Source organism: Amblyomma maculatum, chromosome 7 (assembly GCF_055883805.1).
Source record: "Amblyomma maculatum isolate TAMU_Amacu chromosome 7, ASM5588380v1, whole genome shotgun sequence".
Classification (NCBI taxonomy): domain Eukaryota; kingdom Metazoa; phylum Arthropoda; class Arachnida; order Ixodida; family Ixodidae; genus Amblyomma; species Amblyomma maculatum.
Window position 1 is genome coordinate 131,446,891 of NC_139350.1, and position 16,314 is coordinate 131,463,204.

Genomic DNA, 16,314 nt, shown 5'->3' on the forward strand with positions numbered 1-16,314 from the left:
AGTACCGGCGTTTACTATTGTCGCCCGCCATGTTGCTCACTTAAATTTTGCGACACATCCTGGAGGAGAGGGGAGCCGTCAGGGTTTGCCCCACGGTCCACTGCCGTATGTAGGGCCTCGTTTTCCATCGATGAGTCCTCGTCCTCCGAGGGTGTTTGAATTCTGGCGATTTTGCTGTGCGCGGCGTTGGTTGAGATGCGCTTAACAGACCTCGGCTTGCGGGTCTTGCTGACAGGTTTAGCAGGCGGTTTTGGAAGCTGAGCTGCTATGAGGCTCGGGATCCCATCTACTATGACTTTAAGGGCAGCTGTGAATTGTGCCTCTTGGGCATTGAAACGTGCCGCGATCTGGGCTTCTATGGCGCTCAACCTCGCCTCTATAGTGCACTGATCTGGCCGCAGAGCCGCTTGCCCCGAAGGGATGGTTTCCCCCGTCTCGGCCGTCCGAGAGGTAGGGGGTGGAACGGATTTTGTCTGGCTTTGTTCTGTCAAAGCCAGTTTGCGGGTTAAGCTTTCTACTTGTTCGCGTAAGGCCGCGATTTCAAGTTGCTCTTGTGATTTGGATGGCATTTTGGGTGGGGGTGGGGGGTTCAGAGGGGGGGGCTACCCTGCCCGTACTGCTCACCTGTGATCCTTGCTGCACTCGGTCTGCCCAAGATTGCTCGTTCCCCGGTTTGGATGCCTTGTTGGCGGCACCCGCTCGTCCTTGAGCAGGTGGAGGTGGACCCTGCTTCCCATCTGTCACCTTGGAGGTAGGTCCACGATGATTTGGCCCGTGTCGGGCCTGCTCCTTTTCCCCCGCGGTGGCGGGTCCTGGGATTGGGGCGGCGAGTTGGACGGGGGGACGTCGTCTGTGCTTTCCCCATCGCGTTTCGGTTTCTTCTTTGCTCTTGATTTTTTCTTCTTTTTCTTGCCTTTGTTTTTGGGCCCTGGTGGGGCCGGGGTCGAAAGTACGGGTTTACGGGATCTGGCCTTACACGCGCGGTCCCCGGTGACATGAGGGCCGGCGCATAACGAGCATCTCGGCGTGCACTCATGCGGTGCGCGCACACCGTCGACGAGTTTAGCGGCCGAGCCACAAAGTCCGCATGCTTCAGTGTTTGGGCCTGGGCACGCGTCCTGTCGATGTCCGATGGCACCACACAGTGTACATGCAGGCACAGTTCTTTTATAGGTTTGAACCGGAATAAGTAATGCATCATAGTGCACGTACTTCGGCTTCACTTTGCCGGCGAAGGTAAGCCGCGCTTTGTTTGAAGCGCCCAGTTTCCTTACGTGTAGGATTTCTCCATCCCGCCAATGGATGCTCTCACGGAGCATGGCTTCGGTATCGGTGCTTCGGATGGTGACTACCCCGTAGCAGGTGTTGCGATCATCCGAACGGAGGTGTCCGACGAGAGGCACCACACCGTATGGCGAGTTTATGGCGAAATCACCTATGACCCCATCGGCAATCTTCGGGTGTGAGGTGTAAATGAGGACGATGTTCTGATCGCTTACCGGAACAACAGTGATGGCGCGAGCCGCGGCCGTCCCGAGGTGGGCGACGAACGCTCGTCCGAGGCTGTTTTCCGGAAAAAGGGTTGCGAAGGAGACTCGTGTTCTGGGCTTCACGACCACGACGAAGACCGTGTCTGCAGGTTTCGGTAGCGGAAGCGGTCTCCAGGACACCAACCGCTTTGGCGTGATGTTGTCGCGCCGAGAGTCAATGGCGCCCGCGACCGCGGAGGCCGCGTCGGCGGTGGGCGCCAGTAGGGCATTGCCGCCCCTCGCTCGGCGAGCGACCGCGGCAGCAAGCGCGGCGCTCTTGAGGATTTGGTGCGACTCCGGCGTGCCGCTTGTAGCAGGAATGGTAAACCACACCATGCTCTCGGGGTCGTAGCCTCGAATCTCAGGTTGCGAGTCCGCCATGGTTGTAGCGCCGCCCGATGCCCTGGAGCCGCCGCGGCAGCGCGAGGTTCGCCAGACGCAGACGCTTTTCCAGGAAACTGGAGCCCCGCTCGGGGCGATGGGCCGCGACTTGCGGCGAGAGGCGCGGGAGCTTTCGCGAAACGCGTCTGCTCCCGATGCGTGCTCGGAGGGAACTCCCGGTGCCGGAGAGCGGGCAGCTTTTGCGATGACAGGAACCGACTACCGCGAGAGGGCGCGACGTGCAACAGGGGTGCCACGTTCGCCGCTCGGCGCGTAGCGGCCGCGGGGATAGCGGGGGTACAGAGGAGGGGCGCAGTTCTCTTTGGAGCTATTTTGACACGCTACGCAAATGGTGCGATATTTAATAAAGGGACTAGTTATTACAAGTGCTTAAACTCATCCCTGCCATTCCATTACGTTAATCTGGAGACGCCGTGCTCGCTTGGGCAGTCCTACGGAGCAGTGCGCGATGTTTTAATCGCTATTTCAAACTCTTTCAACATTTCTGCCTGCGGACAGCCATAAATCGTCCAGATGAGCTTGTACTTAATGTTTTCAACGAAGCGTGATGTTTTGCATCCGTTCTTCCAGTAAGGGAATAAAGGTTACTGCCGAGGAGCGCTATTAACACGCGGAGAATAACAGTATACATGCGAATCAAAGCTTGTGCTTCGTAGGTCGGAACCGCATGGCGCGATTTAGGGCGCGATTGCCGCGCGGATGGTGGGACGCGCGCGTCATTCTGACGCGTTCCCACTAGTTCCCACTATGAAATCGCGCCGCCGCGTGGTTCTACGCTTCGTAGAAAAAAACGCCTCGCGCGGGCGTCCACTGACGTCATGGCCGGCGTCCACCAATCAGCGTGCAGTCACGTGTCATTTTGGTTTTTTGGTTTGCCAACAGATGGCTCTGCTCTCCGCGCATCTTGGCGGAACCTTTTAGGCGGAACTTTGTTTCCTCGGTCACGGCCGGTCTCGAGGGAGAGAGCGCTCCTCTTCTTGCGCACTCTCTCCCTCGAGACCGGTGCGCGCGCCCAAGGAGCCACGTGCTTCACGTATCGTGTTCGTTCGCGCGTAGTGTTCCGCACGCAATGTTGCTGTTCGAAATTAAGTTTGATAAATACACTTTGGAGGAAATGTCGCTGTATAATTACATGATGATTGTTTTTATTGTAGTGTCCTGTAATTTAAAGGGCATAATATATATGCGGTAACAGAGATAACTCATCTCGTTGGGAGTTATGTGGTCTGGCAACCCGGAAAACGCGGCGCGACACCGCCGCTCAATTTTTCTCGTGCGGGTGCTCGCGCGTCGGCGGCAACGCGGCCGTATGCCGCGCGTCACGTTTTTCGCTCGCGAAAAACGCTCCATGCGGTTCCGGCTAGCTTATTTTTTACGAACCTTATTTACGAACACCTGCTTACATTTTGCTGCTTGTGCTTATTAATACATAACAACGTTTATCTTAAATCGTCAGTAATTTGTAATATATCTATTTAATAAGTGTTCTTTATGTGCCCTATAATCACCGCTTATAGAAATTACAAATACAGTGTGCGAGCAAAACACATTTATTTATTACCGTTCTAATGTAAAGCACTGCGGTATTTAGCGGCAAAAAGAAAAAAAAAAGGAAAATATACGTGACTCAAGCATTTATTCTCTGTTCGTGATTAACAAATACATATAACGCGGACATTTGTTTACGTGCCGCTGACCAAAGGGTGAACCAGCTGTTTAGATTTAAAAAATGTCAAGTACAGCTATAGGACAATACTTCAGATAAAATATGAAAAATTAAACCTGTCACATACGTATACGAGGGAATACGTTCATAGTGGGCACTTGAGAGCGGACGCTTTATTGGCGCATCAATAAATGGTACAGAGCAAAAAAAAAAACACTTATAATTGCGCGTCGTATTGGCAGATATGATGCAGTTCTCGGCGCGCACCGCAAGAAAACGAAAAATGCGAAAACGGTGACGGGTACCAAATGCACATGCAATTAGTATAAGGCCGAATTCAGATGTGGACACTAATGCGTGTTTATTCTTCGAGTGTGTGGTATGGGAAATGTGAGTAATCGACCGGATAAACTCGCCAACTACTGCTTGCGGGACTATAATCGGGCTACTTGCCGCGGGTACTCTTTGCAGAACTAATCAGGCTATAATTGTTAACAAGGTTGATATTACACGTGGAATACTCCAAGGGAATTCAATTATTTTCCCTTTGAGAACTCTTGTCGTGGTTCGCTTACTTCGCAAAGAGCGAAGCCGCAAAAACACATGAACTTTCATTATTTCAAGTGTGAGCTTTCTGGTGCTCTAATAGGTAACATTTTTGAACCTCCACATTTTACATGAAGGTTGCAAAATCTCAAGTGCAAAGGCGTCCAAAAGGATCGTACACCCGAGCCAAATTTTTGGGTAAATTGCGACTATAGCTTAGAGCCTATGGCGCAGTTTTTGTTCGTGGCGAAAAATTGTGCCGACCTCACAACCTCTTTCGCTGAAGAATTATGTAGCGGAAGCGAATTAGGCGTACACTATAGCCTCTGCGTCCTCTATTTTCCATCGTTCTTTTTTTTTTTTTTTCAAAGCTATTCTTCTTATTTATTATTATTTTTTTTTTTTCATTTTATATGTGCACCAAAACAGGACTAGAGCGATCTTCTGGGGTCAATGACTTACATATTACCGGTTGCTTGAGCACGCAGAATAAAAACTACCTAGAATGAAAACATTTTCTGGAACAATTAGGTCATTGTCAAACTATAATGCATTGAGATTAAATCTTAAGTATAGCGCGCATCTCTGGGTACTTAAAGCTACCCGTTACAGCAATGTTCCAATTTATGGAAAGAAACTAAAATGGTTTGTTCTTATATTAGTGTACAGTTTCACGAAGCTGCTTACTTAAATTTCGACGCTTATATCTACGCGTTCGATTGCAGCCTTTTTGTGTGCTTTCTTGATTCCCAGGCCTCCATTTGGTTCTTAAGCTGGATTGTTTCCCTTCTTTTATTGCCTGTCATATTTCTCCATTTTTCTTCGTCTTTTCTCCGTCGTGCAAACGTTTGTTCACATTCGCGGTCGCTCTTTTCACGGCGCTGCGTGCCTCCTTTAATTCTCCCTCCGTCGACACTTTTCTTTTTTTCTGTGCATCCTTCCCACTTCTTCCACCTTTCCTGACCCACTGTGTTTAGTTATCTAGTAGCCGCTTACCTGGTGTCGTTCGTTTTTCATGTCTCTACCTCTATGCGGGGTAGTCTATATTTAATTCATTCGAACTGAATGCCGACTTTTCTTGTGGCTTCAGGTAACTTACTGTAGTCGGCATAGTCTGCGCGTGAAACAACGGAATATACTATTTTTGACTGTTTTGATAATGGGGTTACTGTGGCCAGCTTTAGTCAGCGCGCTCGAACGCACATGTTGCATGTTTGACTTCTTCATACATCCTGTCTCCACACTGCCCTCTTTTCAAAACGAGTGCATTTCTGGACGTCAATTAGGTGCTTCAGGAATGCTAAAGCAAGCTGTACGGCGAGTGAAGAGTGGTGTGCGAGTCTGAATTTGTACGCCCTCTCCAAGCTGTTTTCTTCGGAGCCCAGCTCCTGTACATGTTGCTTCCGCGAGGTGTTGCCGGCGGCCAAAAGGGAAAATAAATTAGGTGATTGCTAACAGTACTGCGCCCCATTAACCGGCATATTTATAAAATCTTGTCGCGAACAGCTTGAGACGACGCACAAGCAAACAAGAACGTACAGTGCGCGCGGTATCCACCCTGCTGCACAGCGCGCATACGCGGGCGCCCGGACGGCTGACACACCAGTTGCTGGTGGCGCCCTCTGCGCTGCGGCGCCTCCGTCATCGCAAAAGCGGCCCCCCCCGCTCCCATGCATTTCGCGGCGCGGTCGACACACTGCCCAATCTTCTAGAGCACTATATCATGGCTTCGAGTTGGACTCTTCTGGAGCTTCCCTCGGATTTTGCAGACAGTAAAACATCGTTTCATGAGCCTTGCGAGGTTAAGATCCCGTGATTGAGATTGTCAAACTGCACTAGATGCAAAAAAATATATATAGTATGCATATTCTCTAGCTTTTTTCTCATTTTTTTGCCCCGGATGTTTGAAAAATTAACCTCCTTGGTTTTATGGCTCACTTAATTTTTTTAGTGGCATACCATGCCTTGTGGTACAAAATGCTTAGTTACCAAAATACCCGGATTTCTAAAGTAAATATGCCAAGCGCCAGTTATAGGTGATCCTTGCTAGATTTCTTTTGGATCACATTCATACAGTCTAATGTTCACATCTTTTTTTTTTTAGTGCCGAAGCACTTTTTAGTGCTTTTTTCAGGTTTCTTCTCTATTTAACGGCTCCGAAATTTGAATTCAAGCTCCATAGTGCAGGTTTCTTTCCTGCGAGCCGCTTCAAATATGAATTTCACTGCTTTAAAACTAAGATTTTGCTGCTCCAAAAATTGCTACAAATCCTATTTCAGCTGTTGCACCCCTGTACTGACGATGCATATTCGAGTTTTAAAGAGTAGAAGTTTCAAGTTAGTTAATATTGCCAAAAAATTCCATCATAAATATGCAAGTGTTCAGTTTGCATTACTTATGTAGTTCATATGTGTTTGCCAGACAAGGTTACTAGAGATACGTACACCAAGGTATTTGCAAGAGGAAATGTGTTCGTGGATAGTCATTAAACGAATTAGTCACAGTGTGGTTCATTTGATGCAAGATGGGAAACCCTCACAGGCTTGCATTTAGTGACAGTAAGCATTATTCGGCAAATATTACGCCATGATGAAATCTTATTAAGGTTGAATTGCAAAGTGATGTGGTCTGCATGACTTGTTATTCGACGATAAATAATGCGATCATCGGCAAAAAGTTTTATGGAAGATATGCTATTAGGCAAGTTGTTAATCTGTATAAGAAAGAGCAACTGTCCCAGCACTGATCCCTGTGGAAGGCAAGAGATCACATTACAAAAATGTGAGCTATGGTCGTTAAGAGTAATAAATTGTGTGGAGTAAGACAAGAAGCGTTCAATCCATTGCAAACCACTTTTACCATTCATTTTTATATTCTGAACTTTGCTCCTGCATTCTTTTCTAACAATCATGAAGAATGTATTGCCAGTTTTCTTTTAACGCTGCGTGCTTTGCATCTAGTTTTTTTTTTTTTTTTTTACTTTGTGCGTGCGTGAAATTCACCTAATTTTTTTTGCTTTTTTATCCTCAGGCAATTGCATAAAATGTCATTGTCTGAAGGCTGAGTCTTTACATAATGAGCAAGCTCTCACTTTTTTCTGTGGTATTTTTGCCTGCGAGAAGGTTCAGCAGACAGGGGCAAACTGCACCACTGCTAATGGATGATGTCTACACAGCGAACATGACTCAGTGTAATGGCTGTGTTTTGCAAAGCATCCCATTTGGTGTGCAACGTCTCAAGTGGTTGAAATTCTCCTGGAGCCCACCTCTAGTCACCTTTTTCTCTCTTGTTTCACTCCTTCCTTCATATTTTCTCTCAAGATGCGGTTAAGGGAGCAACAGAGACATTTACTATGTCTTTCTTTAAAACTAATATTTTTGCCTCAGGCACTCAAATTAGACTTATGAAAAAAAAAAAAAAACTTACTGTGCTTATTCCACTCGTCTGGTTTTACATTTGCCTTCTTTGGCAACTTAATGCTTTTGTGTTGTGACGTCACTAGCAACAACATTACAGACATCACATTATGAGCACATTATTTTGGCAGAGCACCACTCTGTGTGGCTTGTAAAAGCATGTGGTACTACAGCCCACGGAAGATGTCACTTATGCACTTCCTGCACATACCACTAGCCAGTGTTGACGACCTATATTCTTGTGCCTGAGGCCGGGCTCCAATTATAGCCTTACAGAGCTTTTGTGATAGGCTAGCTCTAGGTGTACCAGTGGGGGCAAGACTGGTGTAGGCTACGTGCCACTGAATTCCTTGCTGCTTTTGCAGTGACTTTCGATGCTGTCATTGGACAAGAATGTGATAGAGTAACAGCAGCAAATTCCTATGTTTCAAGATAAAAATAATCCCCTGCTCGCTTATCTTGGCAGATCTTGGCAACTGGTGCTGCTGCCAAGAAATGGTGTGGCAGTGCTGTGTGAAGCTTCTTAGCAAATTCTACGTTTGCTCCCAGCACTACATGTCAGTATGGCATGCACTTCAGAAAGCTGTGGACAGATCAGAATTAATGGTGTAATTGGCATAAAGCAACAGTGTATAAATAATGGTTGAAGTAAATCAAAAAAGTCATTATTTTGTTGGCAGCAGTTTTCTAGCCTAGAATTATCTTCAAATTCTACTTTCATCCTGCACTTCACAATGACTTGTTTTCTGGTCTGCAACCTTCCTCTGTCATGACCATGATTGCAAAATAATCTGCATAACATGCTGCTAATTGGTTTATGGTTGAACATTCATGCCAGCGTAATAATAGATTGTAATAGCTGCAGTAAATAGACTATAAAACAGCAAACTTTTATAACTTCTTGATATTTTGCTTGATTGAGTCTCAAGTTCTCGTGGTGTGCAGAGTAGTGGGTAGAAAGGGGATACATATGTCTTGGTTGTGTGTCCACACTCGATTGGTGCAAACAGAAGCTAGGGCCTTGACTTTGCCTTCTAGACCTTTGTGACTAGGGGTCAGGTGGTAACATGATCTTGGTGCAGGGTGGTGCCCAAAATGTGCAGGACAAGTTCATGGAAGGATGAGAACCAACCCAGTGGGAGGCGACTGTATTCAAGTGTGAGACAACAATGATGGAGATGAGAGCACCTAATGTCACTAGTGCAGCATGCATGCTTGTGCCTCTTGTCTTGTCACACCGTGGCGAGGCTCTTGTCAATGAGGCTGTGATAGACACCCTCCGTCGATCTACATGAGTTTGGTGCGTGTCCTCTGCTCTACAATGGCCCCATGAGTGCTATGTGGTGGGCCACCTTGATGGCACACTGTCGGTGGCTCACAAAAAGACATGCGTTCCCTCCCAGGCCATTTTTCACTGCCTCCAGGACAGCCTGTAACAAGAAATACCATGAACTGAAGAGTAAAACTGTTAACAATGCAAGAAGATCACAGCCTAAAATAAGAAGCAACAGGTGAAGCTGACCTCTTGAGAGTTTAAAACCTCATTACTGATGGTTTTCTTCAGTTAAACCAAGTCTTGAAATTTCGGTTGTCCATCGAGTTTCCAGTGCATTTTGCGATTGTCTGAATAGAGCTTTCAGTTCATTTGAATGTTTTTCTCCTGCTACTGCAATAGTTATAATAGAACTACTACTTGATGAAAGGGCAGGCTGGTAGGGTAGCATATGCGCTTCTGGCATGAGCCCAGTGGACCAACAGCTGAACAACCGACATTAGGGAGTATCCCCTAATTATGAAAGAATAGGTTCATTGCAGTAACCACAAGTGACAGTTGCACAGACAGACACCTCCCAGTTTTACGCGTTCACCTGATATGCATGTAGTAAAGAAAGAACGCCTGCTCATGTAATGGTTAGCCTGCAGATAGTGCAATAACAACAACATCAGCGTTGCGAAAAACTGGAACAAAATTTGTGCGCATTGAAGCACAACGACGGAAGTTAAGAATTATATAAAAAAGGCACCATAAAAAATTAAACCTTACAAATGCATAAATCCACATATGATGACCAAAAGCTGGCACTTTGAAAACACTGCACCTGTCAAAGTATTTGGCAGGGAATGACTGTGCATCCCAGCCAATGGCAGAGAAATGGGCAGCACAGAGGATGATTGTGGAAACTAGATACGCATGGTAGGCAGCAACTGTGAACCATTGGTGGATGAATGCATCTTATAACCACCCCATGCTTTAAAATGAATTCTGTAAAACTTTTGATGACTGCACTTTAGGAACATTGAGAGCAACACTCTTGGGGCAGTTGCACGTGCTGCCAAGATGAAGCATCTTTGTTGGAATGCAGCACATATGTGGGCGACTGAAGACACAAATGAGTGCTTCAGCAATCTCGGGAAGGTCATAAAAATACCTCACCGGCATTGCTGAATATTCCATTATCCAGTAGTAACTGTGCTGCAGAGAGCACCGCCCACTGGCAGGACTTCTGCCACCAAGAGTAACTGAATGTGGGCATGGGTGAAGCCTAAATCTCCTGAAATTCTGCAATCCCACAAACAACTGCGGAATTAGGAATTTTTTGTGGAACTGTGTGCCAACAGCTATATTCCCATTTTTTTTATATACAGTGAAATCTCGTTACTACAAACACCACATTAACGAATTTTTCAAACTACCGAATTTTTTAATAATCCCCGGCAGATTTGCTATGTTTTCAATGTAAAAATATTTTAGAATTACAAATTTCAGAATAGCGTATATTTCAGAATAACAAACATATTTTATTTCTTCTTCTATAATTTTGGAACATCAGTGTCACGAATTCGGCTAAAATTAACAGCGCCGCAGCTCACAACTCGCGCGTGAAACAGAAATCGCCGTTTCTGTGTGTATGGTCCGTGGGCTGTAGCTATCATCATCAGCACATCTAGTACCAGCTCCTAGCGCCACCACGAAGCTATGGTTTATTACTCAGTAGCCAGCATGCCTAGCCGCCTGCGTTTTTTTCTTGTGTGTCGTACACGGGAGAATGTTTTTGCAGGTCGTCGATGCGCAATCACGTGACACATGGGTGACGTAGCCTACACGACAAGTACGCGTATCTCGAAGAGTCTTTTTTTTTTTTTTTCTTGTAAGAGGAAGCGCTCGTGGCAGTTTTGCCCACGCCATGGCTCCTCCTCCACCACAATCTTCTCCCCTACCCCATAGCTCCATGGCTCCAAGCAGTGCTGACATAATTTCCTCTCCCTGGGGATAGAGTGAGCGCAGATTCTGTGCGTTCGCAGTCTTTTGCTTTCGTTCTCTTTCTTCCGGTAGTCTAGCGGGGTTAGAGCTGGTATTCGAAACGACGCAGGGGCTTCGATTCGCGAGTCTGCTTGTTCGCAGCGTGCTGCAGGGATTGTGAGTTTGCTTCTCACTACAATGAAAACGTGCAAGAGTACTGACCTTATGCGGGGCCGCAAATATATTGAGTACCTGCGCATCAGTTGTTTGCACACACGCGTGCCCACAAACATGCAGTTTTGTAGTGGCAAAAAGCAAATAACTTTAACTGCATGAGAGCATCTTGCGTGTAAACGTTGATGTTTGGAATTAAGCTGTGAAATTATAAAAGATGGTACTTATCTTATGGACAACCAATTTTACGTCACTACATATATATATATATATATATATATATAGTTGTTTCCACGTGAACAGCAAATCTTCAGCACTCCCTCTGCTGCCACTCAGACCAAACCAGTCCATACCTCACAGCTGGGGAAAGAAAAAAAAAGGAAGAAAGCGTGCACACTGCTTTGCCGAGTGCAGCTGCAAGCCGTCACTCGTTTGAAACCACGCTGTCTACTTTTGGCTAGTCTGCCCGCCCCTCCTTTCAACCTTTCCCCACTAATAGGGGAAAAGAATACAGAAGAAAGCGTGCATGCTGTTGAGTGTGGATGGCTAGAGCGGGAGCCCACCATGGTTGGCTCTCCAAGCAACCTTTCCTTTTGTAATAAATGCTTTCCACCACCACCAGCAAGAAGCCGCACTCCGACGGCCAAGCGCTTTTCTCACTACCCAGTAGAATAAAAAAAAAACAAGAAAAAAAAAACGTCGGCAGGAAACGCAGAAGTGATGTAGCTCTACGTCACGTTTGTGTCACGTGATTGCGCGTTCAGGACCTGCAAAAATATTCTCCCTTCCCAGGAGGAGAGGCTATTTTTGCAGGCCCTGAATGCGCAATCACGTGACACAAACGTGACTTAGAACTACGTCACTTCTGCGTGTCCTGTCAACGGTTTTTTTTTTTGCTTTTGTTTTTTACTGGGGTAGCGAGAAAAGCGCTTGGCCGTCGGAGCGCGGCATCGAGCTGGAGGTGGGAGAGCATCTAGCCGTCCGCACTCAACAGTACGCACGCTTTCTTCTGTATTTTGTTCCCCCTATTTGTGGAGAAAGGTTGAAAGGAGGGGCGGGCAGGCTAGCCAAAAGTAGACAGCGTGGTTTCAAACGAGTGACAGCTTGCAGCTGCACTCGGCAAAGCAGTGTGCATGCTTTCTTCCTTTCTTCTTGGTTTTTTTTTTTTTTTTTTTCCCCTAGCTGTGAGGTATAGGCTGGTTCGGCCTGAGCAGCACCGGAGGGAGTGCTAAAAATTTGCTGTGCACGTGTACTTGGCTCAATCGGCCGTTTTGCACCTTAAAATTTATGCCTCAATTATGTGAAACAACTATATATATATATATATATATGTAGTGACGTAAAATTGTTTGTCCATAAGATAAGTACCATCTTGTATAACTTCACAGCTTAATTCCAAACATCGTGTACACGCAAGATGCTCTCATGCAGTTAGTTATTTGCTTTTTGCCACTACAAAACTGCATGTTTGTGGGCAGGCGTGTGTGCAAATAACTCATTAGCAGGTACTCAATATATTTGCGGCCCCGCATAAGGTCAGTACTCTTGCCCGTTTTCATTGTAGTGAGGAAGCAAGCTCACAATCCCTGCAGCGCGCTGCAAAGAAGCAGACTCGCGACTCGAAGTCCCTGCGTTGCTTCGAATACCAGCTCTAACCCCGCCAGACCACGGGAAGAAAGAGAACGAAAGCAAAAAACTGCGAATGCACCATGAACGCATAGAATCTGCGCTCACTCTTTCCCCCGGGTATAGTGAACTAGTTCACTGTGAGGTGTGGGTATAGTGAACTAGTTCACTATACTCCCAGGGGAGGAAAATTCTGTTTTTCTGCTGCCCGTAGTCATGTCAGCACTGCTTGGAGCCATGAGGGAGGGGAGAAGACTGTGTTGGAGGAGGAGCCATGGAGTGAACAGAACAAACTGCCGCGAGCGCTTCCTCTTACAAGGAAAAAAAAAAAGGACTCCGCAAGATACACGTACATGACGTGCAGGCTACGTCACCCATATGTGTCACGTGACTGCGCATTGACGACCTGCAAAAACACTCTCCTGTCGTACGTGGGTCAGTCGTTTGCGAGTTAGAGCGTGTTGGAAATTTTTTTTTTTATGCCGCGGATTGTCTTATTGCAAAGTTCGTGCTATAGCAGTGATATTAGCCAGTGAAGTGCCAAGAAGATATGAACACAGCCGCTTTCACTGCACAAAATTGACGCAGGGAAAAAGCAATTCGGCTCTACAGACAGGTAGCGTTGCCCCATCGACCGCCGCAATCATTTTGAAAGACCGAGACAAGATTTTCGAACTTCAGGGAGCATTAATATGAGGTCATATCGAACTCTTTTTTTTTTTTTTTTTGCACATGGACAAAATCCATACTTTCATCGCTTGGTGCAATCACGCATGCGACGAGGTGTTCCGCAAAGTGGAAGGTGTATGTGCTGTAGTGGTGTAATGTAGTGCACGGTCGTGTTTGCTGCATGCGGCAGAAGAAAATAATTGATTTCTTCAAATAATACAGCTTTGGAGTTAGTGCAACATTTTCATTTGAGGTTTTGCTTGTCTACACACATGCCCACTGCCATGGTACGTCATTTGCATACGTAGGTTTGACCACTAGCTTATAATCACAGATTAACGATATTTCAAAATAACGATTTTTTGTGGTCCCACGGGATTCATTATATCGAGATTTGACTGTATATGCCAATAACATCACCCTATGGACCACCACTGGAAACAATGGACAAACAGAAGGCACTCTCCAGCAGGTAGCCACCCACATACAATACGCTCCACTATTGGCTTCACCTGCTCCTCAACTAAATCAGAACTCCTAATCATGCACCAAACACCTCGCACCCTCCCTACAACATCCATCAACATAACTCTGGAGGGCCAGCCTATACCAGAGGTAAACACCATATGTTTCCTTAGGCTCCACTTGCACAACACCGGACACAATAGTTTCACTATCAAAAAGCTTAAAAGCACAACTACACTGGCACATCTCATTCAGCTCGTCTCCACCAAACACTATGGGCAAGATGAAATCTGCTGCCTCATCTATACCTTCTTACCGAGCTGCTTTTTGTATACAGTTCCATATCTAAAACTATACCGTTGGGAAATATATACCTTAGAAGCCCTCCTCAGGAACGCATACAAAACCGCTCTCCATCTCCCTCCTCATATTCAAACCTCAAAACTCCAGCAACTAGGACTCCATAACACTATGCATGAGCTCGTTGAAGCTCACAGACAAGCTCAATACTTACGGCTCGCTAAAACTGCTACAGGTAGACACATACTTGATAGACTGCATATCTGAATACCCGCCAACCACCCCCAGCTTTTCTCCCTCCCTAAACCCATACTCCACAACCTCCTAGTCAAACCACGCACCCCGATTATTACACCGCACGCAACCTCTACAAATAATATGGTTCTAAGGAGCATGCCGTATGGGTGCATACGGCTTGCACGGGCACATGCTCTGCAATGGCGGTTGTGGACAACACGGGGTGCCCACTAATCTCTGTCTCCTCCCCCCCCCCCCCCCTTCCACCTTCACTCTGGAATCAGCAGAGGAGGCTGCAATAGCTGCTGCCATTGCCCACACTGATGCTCGGTGCATTTCTTTCCAATTCCAAAACTGCATCGCTAAGTTAATTTTGCCACAGGCAGAATCCATGAAACCGCGTACAGCATGCTAGAATCAGTTTCTCCTGAACCATCTGGCCATCTGGAGCTGATCTAGCTGCCTGCTCACCCGGGAAATCCTGGCAACGAGGCCACTAATGTCTTATAAACCAGGCGGCGGCTGACTCGGGCTGGACAACTCGAGAGAGCGCATGCATACCTCCAGCAAACTGACGCAGGCCTATCGAGCCAAGCGCCAGCTCTGCCCCCCACCCCACCTATCCCTTACCATCCACCACCAAATCCTATGGCGCCGCCTGCAGACCAGAAACCTCCCCACGCCCTACCTGCTATCCTGCATGCACCTGGGCGCCTTCATTCCATCTTGTTCTTTGTGCTTCCATCCAACCTCTATCCTAACACACATCCTGATGGAGTGCCTTGCTGATCTTCCCACGCCGGGCTCGGAGCTCTCCACCTGGGAGGAATGGGAGACCTTACTGCACGTGACGAACCTGCATCAGCAGAAGACCGGCATCACACGGGCCGCGGATGTGCTGCAGCGACATGGACTGTCACGCATCTAGTGCAGTGAGGCCGTGCCTAACCTGGGCTTGCGGCTCACACCAGTGGACAATAAAGTTTTCTCTCTCTCTCCGGCTCAGCTGCCAAACACCAATCCACTGAGCCACCGCTTGCTTGAAAAAAAGCGCGTTTATTCTGGCACATGGCACACCCTGGCACACTGCACGTGAGGCGAGCAATGATGATGATGGGTATATACAGGAGAAAGAGGTTAAAGTTCACACACTGTGCTCACTACATACTGTGGACGATTCCTCTGCCCGAGGGATGCGCAAGACAAATACACAGCAGGCCGTGTAACAAACATCTTTAGCTCACTCCAGCAAAGGGGTCGTCCAAGGCGGTGCGGGGGGTCGTGCGGGGTCGTCGTTCGGGAGGGCAGGCAGCGAACCGCGGGTCGTCGCGGTAGTGAAGAGCCAGGAGCGAAGAGAGCGAGGCACCAGCGTGAGCCTTCCTTTATACCCTCACGCGGGACCGGTTATCCCGCGAACGAGCGGGGAGAGGGAAGGGTTAAGCGGCGGCGCATCGGTAGCCACGGGAACTTTGAATGTGGCTGGCGCGGTCCCCACATCTTCCCCCACCCTCAACGTCCGACCCGGGGTCCAGCAACAACTGGGTCATGTCCATGTCCGAGCCCGGGTCGGCGTGCAATATGAAGCCTTTTCGCCTGGCTCTGGCGGGACGCCATCTCAGCTGGTCTGTGCGGCGGGAGAAGAAGCAGGCATGGCGGGACTGTTCCGGCTGGTCCCTTTCCGGCAGCGGGCACATCCTCGGGGTCACAGCACAGCTGGGCTCGGCCGCGGATACGCCTGGCGGCGGCCCTGAGCTCCTACTCCACATCGCTGTCAACCCCTTTCCACGTGGCGCCGTGCTGGATGCACTGGGACCTCTTTGCAGCAGGCGTTTCCGCCCCGGGCACACCTGGCTTCCTGAGGCCCGTACTCCAAGCCTGGACAGCGGGCTCAGAGTCCAGACTCGTTGAAGACGGCCAGCATGGACGCGCTGGTCACGATGATGGGCCACAAACCACTACAAACTAGGGGGGTACCCCATAGTTTAAGTGGCCCCTCCTTGAACCATGCGCTGGGTGCGGTTTCCCACCCCAGCGAAGGTGTTC